Here is an 18,276-nt window from a genome sequence, read left to right as displayed (position 1 = left end):
GCTCAGGTTACAAACGCTCTCTTGCCCCTACACACAGGCTCTTTTTCAGGACGCAGGAAGAAGTGCCAAGCAGACAGTTTATCTCTCAAGCAGGGCACCTCAGCTCCCACCAGGAGGCTGCAGGAGATCCTTACCTCCCACAGCTCCTGCCAAGGGCTCTCCAGGATGAGGTGCCTCCTTACTAGTTTGCCAGCACCCAAGACCAGAACAGAGGGGCAGCGAGGGGATGTGGTTGGAAGGCCAGAGGAAGGACCCAGACACTCAGATGCTCAGCACCCTAAGTACTCCTCATTCCTGGGAAATTAGGGCCCTGAAGTCAAGGAATCAGGAGCACTTTCCTGGGCGTGACACAGTCGTGGGCAAGCAGACTGCCCAGGCCCTCCCCAGTTAGTCCTTTTCACCTGGAGCGAGAGCTGCAAAGCCCGCAGTGGTTGGCGCATGTTGCTGCTGAGTTCTGTTCTCTGAGGGCTGGAGTCAAGCCTGTGGAAGAGGGTGTGTGTGTGTGTGTGTGTGTGTGTGTGTGTGTGCGTGTGCGTGTGTGTGTGTGTGTGTGTGTGTGTGTGTGTGTGTAGGGGAGTGGGGAGAGAGCGAGGGGCTGGCTGCCTGTGGTGGGTGAGAGAAAGAAATGAATGTGATGTGTGTGTAGGTGTGAGACTGTGTGTGTGTTGCTTTGGCTGAATGACTCCAGGCAGTGCTAAGTTGTTTCACTCTGTCTGACTCTGTGTGACCCCATGGACTGTAGCCCTCCAGGCTCCTCTGTCCGTGGGATTCTCCAGGCAAAGATACTGGAGTGGGTTGCCAAGCCCTCCTCCAGGGGATCTTCCTAATCCAGGGATGGAACCTGTGTCTCTTACCACTAACCTGCATTGGCAGGCAGGTTCTTTACCACTAGCCCCACCTGGGAAGCCCCAAGCAGGCAGGGGGCCACTTAAATACCCAGGTTCATCACCCGCCTTCTCTATCGATCTCGGCCTCTGTGACCTATTCCTTCAGTGGAACAATCTATACTTCCAACTGCACCCGCGTCCCTGCCACCAGTGCGGACACACACAGCCCATCTCCAAAGTTCCAGACAGCAAAGTTCAGTGGCCCGGCCGCGGCTGTCAGACCCTGCTCGTCCATCTCCCGCTTCCTCATTTCTGGACTTCGGTGTCACCCAACACCTCTGCCCCCGCAGACCAGACTCGGGACGGGGAGTGGATAAACCCGGTCTGTAGGAGACAAAGCCGGAAGGACGGGCGCACCCTTCTTTCTTCCAGGCGGGGACCAGACTCGCCGCACGCGCCGGGGCAGAGGGGAGACCCTGACAGTCACATGCGGAGACAAAGACACCTGGACAGACGCCGGCACAGACAGACAAAGACAGACTGACGCGCTGGCACGCCGCGGGGAGCGCAGTTTCCCCGGAGCCCGGCTCCCTCCTTGCGGACTGAGCGAGACCCCGTCCACCTCACCTTATCTGTCCCTGCGCCTGGGGCTGACTTCAGGGTTTGTTTGTTTTTTTTTTTTCTTTTCCAGTGTGTTTGGCGATGTGCTCGCGTCTCTCTTCTCGCGCTGGCCGGGCGGGTCCCGAGATTGCTCGCAGCTCCGGCTCGCTAGATGAGGCGAGCAGAGTAACTTTCTACCTCGCTTCCCGCCCGGCGCCGCCCTTCTCCCGCCCGGCCGCCCGCCCGCTCGCTGGGTCCCTGAGCGCCGGCCCCAGCGCGGGTCCCGGAGCCTCGGGCGGGCGGGAGGGCGGGGCGGGGCGGGCGGGCCGGGGCGGGGTCGGCGCCGCTCATTGGCCGGGGCGGGGCGGGGCGGGGCGGGGCGGGGCCGGCGCCGGCGCCGCTCGTTGGCTGGGGCTGCCGGCGGCTCTTCCTAGCGGCTCGGCGGCCTTTGTTCCCAGCTGACAGCTGGGGTTGCCCTCGACCTGCTCGCAGGGTTGCAGAGTCAGACACCACTGAAGTTATTTAGCACACACGCAAGCACGTGGAAAGTACATATGTGTGCATGCTAAGTCGCTTCAGTGGTGTCTGACTCTTTGCGACCCTATGGACTGTAGCCCACCAGGCTCCTCTGTCCATGGAATTCTCCAGGCAAGAATACTGAAGCAGGTTGCCATTCTCTTCTCCAGGGGATCTTCCTGACCCAGGGATTGAACCCACATCTCTTATGTCTCCTGCATTGGCAAAGAGGTTCTTTACCACTACTGCCATCTGGGAAGCCCTGAAAGTGCATATACATGGCAACTATTAGAAATTGTAGCATTGTTTATAATAGCTGCCATGAAAGTACATATACATAACAGCTATTATAAGTAATACTACAATTTCTTTGTGTCAACCCCAAGACTGGTTACTCAGTTTTCTCAGACAACACTTCTTACCCACCTTTGTATGTACTCATCCCTCATTGGAAAAGTCATTCTCTATTTGACAAAATTTAAGACCTAAAATGCATTCTAGGGTTTGATGTACAGCCCACTTAGAAGGACTGAGTTAGGCAAAGGGTCTAGGCAGAGTGGTGATGTGTGGAGAGGTGAAATCCAGAAACAGTATGGAAGAATAGAAACCCCCTGTGCAAGGAAGCTTCAGAGATAAAGTGGGGTGTATGGAGGATGGGGGCAGAAGTAAGGATGAAGAATGAGAGAGGAGAGCCATGATGGTACAGTGTGTGTGCGTGTGTGTGGTCATAAAAGCCTCAGGAATGTGGTCTCCTGAAGTACGAGGCCATAATTAGCTTCCTGATTCAGCTGTTGGGTATGGAAATGCAATGCCTGGGTGTGTCTGCCTCTGAAACCTCTGGTGAGGTTCTCACTGTGGCTCCTCTTCCTTTGTCTAGTGAAGGTGTATTCCCCTCCTAGGCCCTGGCTATCCCATTTGGCCCTCTGCCTCTCTTAGGCTCTCCCTTGCTTGAGGTGAGTCTAGAAAACTGGGTCACAAATTATGCTCTTATAAAATATTCCCTGCCATCTTCATCAACTCATTATCTGAGGTTCAAATGGCTTACTCTTCTAGCTTATTATTCTGTTACTCAGCTCTAGGACCTCAGATTGGCCACAGAGGACCAAGCCCATGGCCCAGTAACCAGACAGCTGGTCTGAGCTAGAAGCACATCTGCTTTTTTCAATGTACTTTCTCCTATCACAATTTAAATAACTGCCTGACTTCTTGTTTATCTTCAACTCTCCTGTGAGTTTCTTGTTCAAAGCCCAACATCTTTCTTATTCGACATTAAATCCCTAGCACATTGTTAGTATGCAGCAAGCACTCAAAAAGTACTTAAATAAATTCTATGGTGGAAGGCAGGATGATGTTGCAGAGAGAGGAATGAACTCATATACAAAAGATTCACATCTAGTCCCACTTTTTCAAACTTGTCACCCTATTAAGACTCAGTTTGCTCATCAGTAAAATGAGCCTAATAATATTTGTCCTGTCTGTGGCAGTGATGCAAATATGAAAAGGATTATTGAAATCAAAGTGGTAAGAAAAGTAAAAAATGTTAAATAACAGTTTAATGTTATTTTGAGTCTAAAAATTCAGGGCTTTGTATTGGGAGGTAAGAAAGGATGACTGTACTTAACTGAGGCTGGGTAATCTCTTAAAGCAGGTGAGAAAATATTATTATGCTAGATCATGTGGTGCTAGTGGTAAAGAACTCACCTGTCAGTGCAGGAGACATAAGAGACATGGGTTTGATCTCTGGGTTGGGAAGATCCCCTAGAGAAGGGCATGGCAACTCACTCCAGTATTCTTGCCTGGAGAATTCCATGGACAGAGGAGCCTGGCAAGCTACAGTCCATGAGGTTGCAAAGAGTTGGACACACCTGAAGTGAGTTAGCATGCAGCAGAGCATTGAGAAAAGCTTTAATGGATCAACAGGCTTCTACTACTCCATCTATCTTCCAGCTAGCCTAGGGAAGCAGGGGTAGGTTGGCTTTCCTGCAGGCAAAGCCAATGCCTCCTGATCTTAGAAAATGCCCAACCAATGTCCTGTCTCCCTCCAGGATGTGAAGCTCTTAGAACCAGAATTTACATTTCTTACTTGTACATCTCCGGGCACCTTACATCTCGCATCTCTGGATATCACTAAACTCCTGTGCTTTGAGAGGGCCATCTCTTCCTTGACTTCTCTACCTGTTAAGAAAACAAGTTAGATAAAATGCAAATAGTGTTTGTCCTTTCCTAGAAAGTACTACATGACTTCCAGAAACTGTTTAGCATTATTGTTATCACCATCATTATCATCGGTGACATTATTATCTGACATTATTATATTATTATTCTGAATTCTTAACCTATATTCCTATTCAGGAAAGCAGGGAAGTTGTGGAGGGAACAAAGACTCCTTGAGGCCCTAGGGAGAATGTGCTGACCTCAGAATTCCTATCCTGGGATGACTCATCTCCATTAAGATGTTCAAGTCACCTTAGGAAATATGTCCACCCCATTCTTTCACCTAAAGGAAAACCAAGACAAAGAGCAAGATAAGAGGTTGGCCCAGCTTCACTGGGACACCAGGGTGGTAAGGCATGGCTCCTGTGCCTGCCTCAGCAACTGCGAGGCTGATCCAGTGCCAGATGTGCTTTGGTTTGGGCAGTGGAGACCACAGGCAGGCAGCCTTCCCCTGAGCAGAGAACAGTAAAGCGGTCACCTCAGCTAAAGCAAAGGGTTCAAATGGCGTTCATGCACTTTGAGTTGCTTCAGTTGTGTCCAACTTTTTCTGACCCTATGACTGTAGCCTGCAAGTCTCCTCTATCCACAGGATTCTCCGAGAAAGAATACTGGAGTGGGTTGCCATGCCCTCCTACAGGGGATCTTACCGACCCAGGGTTCAAACCCACAGCTCTGGCATTGCAGGATTCTTTACTGCTGAGCCACCGGGGAAGCCCACTCAAACGGCACTAACTAGCTTTAGTGTGAAGAGGTTTTGTCCAGCCACCAGCCAGCAAAACTCACAAGATAACTGTTTAGCAAATGCTTCAATGTAAATCAAGGTTAAACTAGATTATGAAAAAACTGAGAAGAAAATATTCTGATTTGATTCCTCCTATCCCAACACTATTTTCAATAGGAGATGGTCAGCTATTTCTCATTCAGCATCCTCGCTTTGAAAGGTTCTGGGCTATATCACCTGCTAGGGAATCTGTCTTCCAGGGTTTGGACTAGTTTGTCTAAAAGTCTGAAGCAGGCAGATGTTTCCACTTTGTTTCTCCTTACAGTATTAGGAAAGCTTGAATCAAACTGGGTTAAACAAAAGGAAAAAAAAAACTCATGAATGAATAAGTGAAGAGATCAGCTCCCAGGTTAGTGCATACCATGGATTCACAATATCATCAGAGATCAGGTCTCCATTTCCTGGTTTGGTATCTTCAGAGTAAGTGCTTTGCCCTCAGAATGATTGTTTAGGACTACAGGCTGGATCTTTCAGTCCCGCTGGCACACCCAAAATCCAGCAATAGTTTGAGGATTCAAGTACCTTTGTTTCTGCATCTCTTTCCTAGGATCAAGAAAGCCTTTCCTGAAAGGTGAGAGAAGTCTTTCCTGCTGACACTGAACAAGCTTAGCCACATCAGCAAGCAGTCATTGGCAAATCCAATGAGATTATTTTGGTTGGCTTTTACCAAGGGATTGGAAGTGGAATAGATATTGGGACATAGCTGTATCTCTTGCCTTCAAGGGAGAAGGGGGAAACTGTGGCGAGAACTGACAATCGTTGCTTGTCTATTTCATCCCTCTACTTGGCTGGGCATCTTATATACATTATCTTACTTAGTTGTAGAAATCATTATTATTTCTATTTTCCAAGTGAAGAAACTATAGCTTAGAGTGGCTAAGTAACTTGCCCCAAAGTGTAAGTGAAAGTGAAGGTGTTAGTCACTCAGTCATGTCCAACTCTTTGCCACCTCATGCACTGTAGCCCGCCAGGCTCCTCTGTCCATGGGATTTTCCAGGCAAGAATCCTGGAGTGGGTAGCCATTTCCTTCTCCACGGGATCTTCCCAACCCAGGCATTGAATCTGGGTCTCCTACATTGCAGATGGATTATTTACCATGGAGCCACAAGGAAGCGCTCCGCCATCAAGTTTAAATTTCTTTCTTAGCATCTCTGCAGTGTGCCTCATTCTTACCTGTGCATTCCTTTTCCTCCCTCCTCCCAACAGATATGTCTTTTTACTTCCACACAACTTCCCCACCTCCATCAAGGCCACCACCATGCCCTTGCCTCCCTTCAGGGCAGAATGGAAGTGTCTTTCAAGGCCCTCCCCAAGCCCTGACCCTGCCCTCCTGCATCCCATACTCCCACTCCATAATTGGAAGTCCTGTCAGTTTGTGTCATGTCCATCTCCTGCTCTGCTTTCCTTCTTACACACTTTGTTACTTGCGCTTTCTTGTTTTAGGTGAATGCACCTTATTTTCCTACTAGATTTTTCAGTGACCAGCTCAATGCTTAGTCCATGAGAGGGCCTTCCACAAATACTTAATGACTAAGTGAGGGCAGGGACCAACTCTTACTTCTTTATCTCCCTCGTAACACTCAGCCTGCTGGCCCATGGGTGGTGACTAATGGATTAATTGGCTTTGGGCTGATTCCTCCCCAGGGCTGAGGAACGACAGGCAGACAAAGAAGCTGGCATGACCTTTGAGAGTACTGAGGGAGGCCTTCGGTAAATGGGCCCCGTCAAGCCCACATTTGCTTGTAGCCCTCAACTCATTTAAGCAAATAGAGCATATGAGACCGTGACTTCTGGGAAATCATTTAGTTCCCCTATGGAGCATGTTGCCAGGCTCATTTCCTGCACCCAGGGGGGAGAAAAAAAAAAAGCAGAGAGGCTTTTGAGACCCTGTGTGCTGAAATAGAATTTACACATTTACTTAGCTATTTCTGAAGAAGCAGTTCAGAGAGGCCCAGACTGAAAGGCTGATGCTGTCCCCTAAGAGTTGGTGGCATCAAGACCAGTCACCTGGGACCTGCCCTGGACTTGAGCTCCTGCTGGCCTGCCTGGGGTTCTTCTTTTCTGGGTGTGTGTGGGGGTTAGGGGGGTGTATACTGGATCTTTGTTTACTGCTGTATGTGGGTTTCTCACTGTGGCGTGTGGGCTTCTCTAGTTGTGTCACTTAGCTGCCCTGTGGCATGTGGGATCTTAGTTACTCAACCAGGGATCAAGCCCAGGCCCCTGCACTGGGAGATGGAGTCTTAGCCACTGGACCATCAGAGAAGTCCCCTGCCTGGCTTTCTAACTGAATCCTCCAGGTCACTCCACCCCTCAAGTAGTATTGCCATTCTTCCCTCCCATCTTCTGGGACTAACTTCACTGCCTTTACTTTGTGTATTGAATTCTTTAGGTGTTCACCCTATATTTTGTCTTTATTCCCAGACTCACTGTATTTGCTCCATGCTGACCATTCCTTTTGCTTTCCTTCCCAGAATGATTGAGAAGGCCTCCATCTCACCAGCTCCAGAAATAGAGGAGGACAGAAAGGGGGCAGAGAAGGAAAGGTGGCAAGTGGCTATACGAGGTGATCTCTGAGGCCGCTTCTGGCATTTTCTGACTCTTTTTACCTAAGGTGGCTGGGAGCAGCAAAAAAGGACAGCTGCAGGTGCCATGTGAGCACTTTGGCAAGAAGAGGCTCTTGGTGATCTTGAACTAATTTTTCCTGTGAAAGAGCCTCAGTTTGCTTGAAGTTCCCTGTTACACCTGCCTTACAGAGTCGCCTTGAGTGTTTAATGCATCAACACCTGTGACGTGCTGAGCCCAGCATCCCACGTACAGGGAAACCTTTCAGTTGCTGTTGCTCTCGGTGCCACCTATCCGCCCCCCATCAGAAGCCCAGGGTCTTTTCTACCCTATTTCTTCCAATTAAAAACATCCTCATGATTTGGCCCAAAACCCATTCAGCATGGTGAAGTGGAAAAGAGAACAACATTTTTAAGAATTTATTATTCGTGGTTTTTGGCTGTGCTGGATCTTTGCTGCTGCACACTGGCTTTCTCTAATTGCAGAGACCAAGGGCTACTCCTCATCGTGGGCGCGGGCTTCTCATTACAGTGGCTTCTCGTTGCAGAGCACAGGCTCCAGGGTGAGTGGGCTTCAGCAGTTCTGGTGCACAGGCTTAGCTGCTCTGAGGCATTTGAGATCTTCCTGGTTCAGGGATTGAACCTGTGTCCCCTGCATTGGCCGGTGGATTTGTATCCACTACGCCATCAGGGAAGTGCCGAGAACAGCATTTTGAGTCTATCGATTGCAATTGGAGCCTTGAGTTTGAATCAGACTCTGCCCTCAGTCCCTACGTGATCTTGGTCAAGTCTCTTGCTCCCATGTCCTCTGCTTCTGGAACTTTTGAGTGATTTTAACACTATAATCCCACAGAGAGGGATGCAAGAAAAATTACAGGTGATTAAAATAATATCTACACTACTTCCCTGGTGGGCCTATGATTAAGATCTGCTTTGGGGGTGGGGCGGGTTCGATCCTTGGTCAGGGAAGTTCCATAGGCCTCAAGGTGTGGCCAAAACAAACAGCTACAATTCTGTGGGTTCTGTAATTGTTTTTGTTTTTTTTTTTTTTAATTGATTTTTTTGGTCTTAGTTGCAGCACACAACCAACCCACGTTGGTGCTAGTGGTAAAGAACCCACCTGCCAATGCAGGAGATGTAAGAGAGGGGGGTTTGGTCCCTGTATCAGGAAGATCCTCTGGAGGCGGGCACAGCAACCCACTCCAGTACTCTTGCCTGGAGAATCCCATGGACAGAGACTGGCGGGCTACAGTCCATGTGGGTCACAAAGACTCGGACAAGGCTGAAGCGACTGAGCATGCAGTACACATCTTCCCCACGTCGTGCAGGATCTCTCCTTGTGGCACATGGACTCTCTAGTTACCGAATCTGGGCTCCAGGCCTGCAGGCTCAGTTGTTCTGCGTCATGCGGGATCTTAGTTCCCCGACCAGGGGTGGAAGCCATATCCCCTGCTCTGCAAGGTGGCTTCTCAGCCACTGGGCCGCCAGGGACGTCCCCATGACACGAAAGAGCCCTTCACACCAGGGTGAACATGACTCGTCCTCCACAGCTTAGGGCCGCTCCCTTTCTGCTCCACTGCTGCCCACCCCTTCCCTAAGGTCTGAATTTTCTCCCAGAAGATAATCAGTCTCAGGGAATGCAGCAGAGGGCACCTCCTGGCACAAGCGGTGGGTGGACGACACTCATCTGTCCTCGAGCTCCATGAAGCGAGGTTCTGAGCAGAGAGCTGTAATGCCCAGTGGGAAAGAAGTTGCTGGAAGTTAGGAGGGCAGCCCAGGGAATGGGTCCAAAATGGCAGCTTGCGAGGAAGTAGCCGGCTGCCGGCTCTGGAACCTCACAGAGCAGTGTTTAGAATGTTCTCTCTCATTAATCCTATTTAAAGCCTGGCTGCTGGGAGGGGAGGGGGAATCCTGTTTCAACTAGCAGTGCTGAGGTTCCCCGCCACCCCCGCACCGCCCCACAGTGGGAGGGGAAGAGGGTTCAATGGGGCCACCCTGCCGGCCTCTCAGAGGAGCGTCTCCAGCTTCCCCTCCCTGGAGACCTGCATTTTATTGGCCTGCCCCTGGACCTAATCTGTGTGGAGGGAGCAGCTGCTTGCCAAGAAGGCGGGAGGTGTGGACTGGCAGGCTGCCGCGCTGGTGATGAAGGGGTGCTGGAGAAGGTGAGGAGCCCTGCATTGAGGTGCAGAGGGAGGAACAGACAGTGGGGGCTCTTGTCCAAGAGGGCTTTCTGGGAAAGTCCCGCTACCTCTGGCATGGGGAAGTCTCACTGGTTTAAGAGCTAAGAACAAACATTCCCAGCGTGGAAAGGCCAGGTCTAGGGAAAGGGGGCCTCCCTGGCCTTGAAAGGAAAAGTGTGAGTGAACCTACCGTTTATACGGCAGGATCAGTGGCAGCCGGGATGGGAGGGGAGTCTGGGGGAGAATAGATCCACGTATGCTGCGCTGCGCTCAGCCACTCAGCCATGTCTGACTCTTAAAGACCCTGTGGACTACAGTCCACCAGGCTCCTCTGTCCACAGAACTCTCCAGGCAAGAAGACTGGAATGAGTAGCCAGTCCCTTCTTCAGGGGATCTTCCCAACCCAGGGATCGCAGCCGGATCTCCTATACTGCAAGTACGTTCTTCACTGTCTGAGCCAGCAGGGAAGCCCCGGATACATGTGTATGTGTGACTCAGTCCCTTTGCTCCTGTCCAGCCACAACATTGTTAATCAGCTATCCTCCAACATAAAACAAAAATTAAAAAAAAAAAAAAATAGTGCAGAGTCAGCCTTTTGCAGAGAGAGAATAATGGACAGTGTTTACCTCTGTGGTATTATTTCTGGGAGACCAAAAAGAGCCTTTCCAAATAAATCCCTGTAAATGTGAGTCAATCCTTGAGATTTATTTATGAACAAAATAGCATCTTCTAGTGTTGTTTTCCAAAGGCCAGAGTTCATGAGTATCTCTGTCTAGCTGCATGACCATGAATATCATTTAACCTCAGCTGATTACCTGTAAAGTGGAGAGATTCCCCCTCCTCCCACTCAGCCCCGCCCCCCACTCCCATCTGACACACATCTCACTGAGTTATTACCAAGATCAAATCAGGTGACAGTGTGAAAGTGCTTTTGAGTTGAAAGTCACTGTCTACACTTGGAGGGCGCAGCTCTAACTCAGCTTCCTCCCGTCTCAGGGAGACTGTAAGCCCCTCACTGGTGCCTGTTGCCCAGTATTCCGGATCAACTGTAAGAACCAAACACTGAAATTTCACAACAGAGACACGCCTGCTCTCCTGGTTACATCCTCTTGTTCTGAGACACTTTCTTTGCTTGGGGCTCCCTTGGGTTGTCTGAGAAGGTGCCATGAAAAAGCCTTTCCTAGCAAGACTGGTCAGGATTGAAAAGTCTGCATGCCACGATCCTAAGAGTGGATTGGGAGTACAGTCAACCGATGGGAAAGGCAAAGTCATTGAAAAGTGTCTGAAGATACAGGAGTAAGAGAACTGGGCCAACAGGAAGCCAGATTTGTAGGTTTAGATCCAGCCCTGGTAGGATCAAGGTACTGTATTGTTGTTGTTTAGTCTCAAAGTCAGGTTCACGTCTTTTGCAACTCCATGGGCTGTAGCCCACCAGGCTCCTCTCCATGGGATTCTCCAGGCAAATAGACTGGAGTGGGTTGCCATTTCCTTCTCCAGGGGATCTTCTTGGCTCAGACACTGAACCCGGGTCTCCTGCATTACAGGTGGATTCTTTACCACTGAGCCACCAGGGAAGCCCAAGGCACTTTACAAAGGCATTTAATTGTTTTGTACCATAGTTTTCCTTCTCAATATAATAGGAATAATAAAACCTATCTTGTGTTTCCATTTAGCTTGCATGAAGGTTACAGGGAATTGTGAATGAAAGGCTGCAAAGGTATGGTTATTTGGGATTGTCAGGCTGCCCTTGATAAATGCCCATTTGGCGGTGCTGTTGCTATCTTGAAGAACAGTCAACTTTACCATGGCAGGCACATTCTCATTGCCTTGAAAGCAGTAAAGCAGTGGGGTAGAATATGCTATTTTTAGCACTTAAAACTGAAAAGCAAAAAAAAAAAAAAATCAATGTGCCCATAAAGGGATAATTTAACAGGATTGTGCTCGTGAGGGAAGGGAAGACATTATGTATTAACTTCTACCCAAGTGGAACTTGACATTTATGTAGCAAGTGAAATCACCACAACTAAAAAAACAAATTAACAGCCCTGTTATCACCAGGCAGGGAGACAGAGAGAAGTGCAAACTATCTCTGAGATGTCTAGGGGGATTTGAGGAAAAACACCCTTGTTTTAGATTGACAGAATCTTGGCCCAGGCATCAGATGTGGGCCTTCAAGATTTCCTTTTTCTCAACAGAGCAGAGACTAAATCTATTTGTAGAGCACTTCATACTTTTGAACTTCAAACATTCTCTTGTTTGATCTTTGCCAAACTTTTAATGTAGGAAGGGTAGGTATGATTTTTTAAAAAGCACATTGAAGTAGAGTTGACTTACAGCCTCCTGTTGATTTCTGCTGCTGCTGCTGCTCAGTCGCCCAGTTGTGTCCGACTCTTTTCGACCCTAAGGACTGCAGCACGCCAGGCTTCCCTTTTCCTTCACCATCTCCCAAAGTTTGCCCAAGTTCATGTCCTTTGTATTGATGATGCTATCCAACCATCTCATCCTCTTGATGCCCCTTTCTCCTTCTGCCCTCAATCAGGGACTTTTCCCTCAATCAGGGACCTTTCCCAGCAGCAGGGACTTTTTCCAATGAGCTACTTGTTCGCATCAGGTGACCAAAATACTGGAGTTTCAACTTCAGCATCAGTCCTTCTGCTGTACAGCATAGTAATTCACTTGTACATATGTATACATATGTATATGTATATATGTGTATATGTACACACATATGTATATATGTGTGTATACATATGTATATATATGTTGTATATGTGTACACACATGTATACATATGTATATGTATATATGTATACATATGTGTATGTGTATATGTATATGTATGTATACATATATATAAACATATATACATATGTATATACATGTACAAGTGAATTACTATGCTATATATATGTACACATATGTACATATTCTTTTCATATTCTCTTCCATTCGTATTCTTTGCGTTATGGGTTATCACAGGATATCGAATATAGTTTCCTGTGCTATATAGTAAAACTTTGTTGTTTGTCCACCTTATATATATGAGTTTGTATCTGCTAATCTCAAACTCTCAATCCATCCCTCTCCCACCTCCATCCTCCTTGGCAACCACAAGACTGTTCTCTGTGTTTGTGAGTCTGTTTCTGTTTAATAGTTTGTTCATTTGTGTTGTATTTTAGATCCCACATATAAGTGATATCATATGATATTTGTCTTTCTCTTTCTGACTTACTTCACTTAGTATGACAATCTCTGCATCCATCCATGTTGCTTCACATGGCATCATTTCATTGTTTTTTATGTCAGGTCAGTCATCTCAACAAGGATCCCTGAATCCTTTTATTGGAGAATGGTAAACCAGCATTTGCTCTAATCTGCTCATTGTTTTGAAATTGGAATGTCATTGCCTTTAGGCACTGTCAGGGCTAGAAAGTAAAAAAGAAAAAAAAAAAAATTAAGCCATTCGGTTGTGTCCAGCTGTTTGCCACCCCATGGACTGTAGCCCACCAGGCTCCTCTGTCCATGGAATTCTCCAGGCAAGAAAACAGGAGTGGGTAACCATTCCCTTCTCTGGGTGATCTTCTCCATGCAGGGATTGAATCCAGGTCTCCCACATTGCAGGCAGATTCTTTACAGTCTGTGCTAGAGAGTAAAGGTGTGTAGTAATATATTAAACTGTGTATCCCTACAAGTCTATGTTATTTCCACTATTACTCACCAGTTCCTAAGTTAAGCTAAATAAGAGTTCCCACTGATGTCACAGACTCTAGTCCAGAACTACATGGTTCATTTTATTCTTTTCCCCTTATCTGTAACCTCCTACTCCAACTATGAGAAATTTAGCTTCTACCATTCTCTATCCTTTTACTTATTTTTTCAATCCCAGTGTTCAGAACTCAGGGTTCTGACTACCAGTCCAGTACTCTAGTCCCTACCATGCTAATTCTGCTCATTGAGCAACCCAAGTAAACAAATTCCCTTTTCCACTTGAAAATCTTGCAGAATTTAAAAAATCACAATCTGGTCCATTTTGAATTACTCATTTCCAAATTTAACGTTCCCGTTCCCCCCCACCCCGCACCCCACCACCACCATTTTACTCATGTAATATGATTTTCTTATTTATTCAACAAATATTTCAAGAGAACCAGTCATGCTTTTCACTGTGCTAGGAACAGGGCAGTGAACAAGACAGATACGTCTTCATGAAACTTACAGTCTTGGTAGGGAATATGGTCATTGAGGAAGTAAAAGAGGGTGCAGTAAATGTGATGCTGTAGGAGGTGCAGAGAATCCAGGAACTATGTTGAGGGGGCTGCCTAATCTATGCCATCACTAATCATCCTTATAGCTGTGTGCCCACACCTGTCTAATTAGGGTCACCATAGAGTGTGGGGCCCTGAAGAGGTCACATTAATTCAAATATTTTTTTATTGGAGTATAATGGCTCTACAATGTTGTGCTAGTTTCTGCTATACAGTGAAGGCAATCAGCTGTATGCACACATATATGCCCTCCCTCTTGGATTTCCCTCCCACCCCCTTCACATCCCACCCCTCTAGGTCGTCACGGAACCCTGAGCTGAGTTCCCGGTGCTATATGTAGGTTCTCTTACACATGGCAGTGCACGAACATCAATCCCAATTTTCCAATTTACCCCCCGTCCCCATGACCACATATCTGTTCTATACGTCCGTGACTCAACTTCTGCTCTGCAAATAGGTTCATCGGTACCATTTTTCTACATTACACTTATATGTGTTAATATGTGGTATTTGTTTTTCTCTTTCTGAATTACTTTACTGTGTATGACAGATCCTAGGTTCATTCATGTCTCTACAAATGTCCCAACATTGCTCCCTTTTTATCACTGAGTAATAATCCATTTTGTATATGTATCACATCTTCTTTATCCATTCATCTGTTGATGGACACTTATGTTCCCTATTTGGAACCAGTCTGTTGTTCTATGTCCAGTTCTAACCGTTGCTTCCTGACCTGCATACAGATTTCTCAAGAGGCAGGTCAGCTGGTCTGATATTCTCATCTCTTTAAGAATTTTCCACAGTTTGTTGCGATCCACACAGTCAAAGGCTTTGGCATAGTCAATAAAGCAGATGTTTTTCTGGAACTTTCTTGTTTTTTCGATGATCCAGCAGATGTTGGCAATTTGATCTCTGGTTCCTCTGACTTTTCCAAATCCAGCTTGAACATCTGGAAGTTCACGATTCATGTATTGCTGAAGCCTGGCTTGGAGAATTTTGAGCATTACTTTACTAGCGTGTAAGATGAGTGCAATTGTGCGGTAATTTGAGCATTCTTTGGCATTGCTTTTCTTAGGGATTGGAACAAAAACTGACCTTTTTCAGTCCTGTGGCCACTGCTGAGTTTTCCAAATTTGCTACCATATTGGGTGCAGCACTTTCACAGCATCATCTTTTGGGATTTGAAAGAACTCAACTGGAAAAAAAAAAAAAGAAATAACTCAACTGGAATTCCATCACCTCCGCTGGCTTTGTTCATAGTGATGCTTCCTAAGGCCCACTTGACTTTGCACTCCAGGAAGTCTGGCTCTAGGTGAGTGATCACACCATCGTGGTTATCTGGGTCATGAAGATCTTTTTTGTACAGTTCTTCTGTGCATTCTTGTCACCTCTTCTTAATATCTTCTGCTTCTGTTAGGTCCATACCATTTCTGTCCTTTACTGAGCCCATCTTTGCATGAAATGTTCCCTGGGTATCTCTAATTTTCTTGAAGAGATCTTTAGTCTTTCCTGTTCTATTGTTTTCCTCTATTTATTTGCACTTATCACTGAGGAAGGCTTTCTTATCTCTCCTTGCTATTCTTTGGAAATCTGCATTCAAATGGGTATATCTTCCCTTTTCTCCTTTGCCTTTTGCATCTCTTCTTTTCCCAGCTATTTGTAAGTCCTCTTCAGGCAACCGTTTTGCCTTTTTGCATTTTTTTTTTTTTCTTAGGGATGGTCTTGATCCCTGTCTCCTGTACAGTGTCACAAACCTCCATCCATAGTTCTTCAGGCTCTCTGTCTATCAGATCTAACCCCTTGAATCTATTTGTCACTTCCATTGTATAATCGTAAGATATTTGATTTAGGTGATACCTGCATGATCTAGTGGTTTTCCCTACTTTCTTCAATTTAGTCTGAATTTGGCCATAAGGAGTTCATCTACTCCAATAAAAATAAAATAAAATGAATAACTCTATATTGCAATAAAAGGAATGGGGACAAGTATTTCTCTCCATTAACCCTAGATGTTTAACCATGGATCTTAACCGTTAAGCTAAGAGTCAACCAAGAATATGGTCCTCCCCATCAAGACTGGGAATCAACCCTGAATTAGGTCAGTGGTGCTTCCTCGCTTCAGTCTCTACTTCCCAGGGGCCAGCTATGGCTTCTTTGAGAACCTTGCTGGGACTTCTGGGCAGTTTAGTTTATCCTCAGAAGCTCTGAAATGATCAGAACAATCCTCTAGTTGTACAAGCACAAGACTCCTCTGTACCTCTGGTTGACAGATGACTCCCTTTCCCATCCCAAATTATATCTGACCATATTTTCTAACAAAGCATATCAGAGGTTCTTTAATAAAATTAAATGACCCACTAAAACCTTCCAATTACAAGTTATGTAAAGACAATTCAATAATAAAATGTCAACAATTTAGGAATGCCTCAGATTTGAATATAAATGCCCCTCTTTATCGAATTGCCAGGGAGAATTTAAAGTTCAAAGACTGAATTTCCTCGCCAAGTCAAAGTTCAAAGAAGCTGATCTCCATAATCAAATTCTCTTGCTTTTATAAGTTACAGCTCACAGAAATTAAACTCATCCTCTTCTATCTCTTACTCTGCCTAGACTCAGCCAGAGGATGCTTGTGTCAAATGAGGATTCCTTCAGCGGCTGCACCCTGGACTCTCCCTGATGGTGGAATTCCTTCAGAGCCTCAGGAGTTTTATTAATCCAATGCCAAGCCACAACGATCTCACTTTTAAAAAAGCTTGTTTGCTTAATAAAGCACATAGGTTATCACAGTGGGCGCTCCCTGTATCCCCACACCACTGACAAAGGTTGTCTCCTGTTTTGTTGTTTTTTTAATTGTTTACTCATTTGGCTGCCTCAGGTCTTAGCTGTGGCATGTGGGACCTTTGTTGTGTCATCACTGACTCGTCTCAGCAGTTACTGACTGCATGCAGGCTTAGATGCTACGAGGCATGTGGGACATTTGTTCCCTAACCAGGGATCAAACCGGTGTTCCCTGCATCACAAGACAGATTCTTAACCATTGGACCACCAGGGAAATCCTCAAAGATTCACTTCTTGACCAGACTTTATTCAGTCTCCTCTGAGCTCTTTCTCAACTAGTCCTGGTCCTTGGTCATGTTCTCAAGAGCCCAATTTTAGCATGAATGTTGCTGAGTCAGTTTAGCCGGAATCCCCCATCCTTAATATATGATCACCCTAGCCAGCCTTCCGGAGAAGGCAATGGCACCCCACTCCAGTACTCCTGCCTGGGAAATCCCATGGACGAAGGCACCTGGTAGGCTGCAGTCCATGGGGTTGCTAAGAGTCGGACACAATTGAGCAACTGCACTTTCACTTTTCACTTTCATGCATTGGAGAAGGAAATGGCAACCCACTCCAGTGTTCTTGCCTGGAGAATCCCAGGGACGGGGGACCCTGGTGGGCTGCCGGCTCTGGGGTTGCACAGAGTCGGACACGACTGAAGTGATTTAGCAGCAGCAGCAGCAGCAGACAGCCTTCAGCAAGAATCCTCTTAGGATGATTTAACGAAAATCTCCCCTTCCTCCTGATGTGTCCTCTTAGTAATTTTCCATTCACTGACACCCCAGCCCCCTACCCCTAGTACTGCTCTTTGGCTATAAATTACCACTTTTTCTTCTTGTATTCAGAGCTGAGCCCAGTCTCTCCCTTACTCCCATTGCAGTAATTCCTATAATCTATTGTGATAGTTCCTCCAAACAAAGTCTGCCTTACCATTCTTTAACAACCAATGTGAATATTTTTGTCTTTAATATCTCCGATTAAGAAAGCAGTCCAATTAAGAAAGACTTCCCTGGCCGTCCAGTATTTAAGACTCCGTGCTTCACTGCAGAAGAGTTTGATCCCTGGTTAGGGAACTATGATCTCTTATGTCTTCTACATTGCAGGCCGATTCTTTACCCATTGAGCCAGCTGGGAATGAATCTCAATAAAGCTGTTAAAGTGCAAACTTGTGTGCTTCATGGAAGCAGAGGCTCAAGCTTCTTTGTACAATGAGTATGAACGAAGGAGTGGGAGTCCTTGATTTTGCCTTTGGTTGCACTCCCACCTGACAAGGCTTGATAGCATTGATAACAATGAAAAGATTCCATTTTTTTTTCTTTTTTTTCCCTTGGCCTTGCTCAGTCACTTCAGTCATGTCTGACTCTTTGTGACCCTGTGGACTGAAGCCTGTCTGGCTCCTCAGTCCATGGGATTTTCCAGGCAAGGATACTGGAGTGGGTTGTCATTTCCTCCTCCAGGGGATCTTTCCAACCCAGGGATTGAGCTCCAGTCTCCTGCGTCTCCTGCATTGCC

At 46.6% G+C, this 18,276-nt stretch overlaps 1 protein-coding gene and 1 long non-coding RNA gene across 2 annotated transcripts in view; one reads left to right on the top strand and one right to left on the bottom strand.

Annotated features, from left to right (window-relative positions):
• Window positions 1-1,689, bottom strand: part of LZTS1 (leucine zipper tumor suppressor 1) — a 65,595-nt gene extending 63,906 nt beyond the window's left edge. The window contains exon 1 of the mRNA XM_061163940.1: window positions 1,455-1,689. The gene's annotated coding sequence lies outside the window, so the exon portion shown is untranslated. The remainder of the gene's footprint in view (window positions 1-1,454) is intronic.
• On the top strand, window positions 1,273-17,510 carry LOC133071321 (uncharacterized). The gene is made up of 3 exons (XR_009696405.1): window positions 1,273-1,488; window positions 15,020-15,256; window positions 16,555-17,510. It is a non-coding gene; the product is annotated as an uncharacterized LOC133071321 (long non-coding RNA).
• The last annotated feature ends 766 nt before the right edge of the window (window positions 17,511-18,276 follow it).

Source organism: Dama dama, chromosome 16 (assembly GCF_033118175.1).
Source record: "Dama dama isolate Ldn47 chromosome 16, ASM3311817v1, whole genome shotgun sequence".
NCBI classification, from domain to species: Eukaryota; Metazoa; Chordata; class Mammalia; order Artiodactyla; family Cervidae; genus Dama; species Dama dama.
Note: the sequence above shows the minus strand (reverse complement) of the source record. Positions and strands in the feature narration are given on the sequence as shown.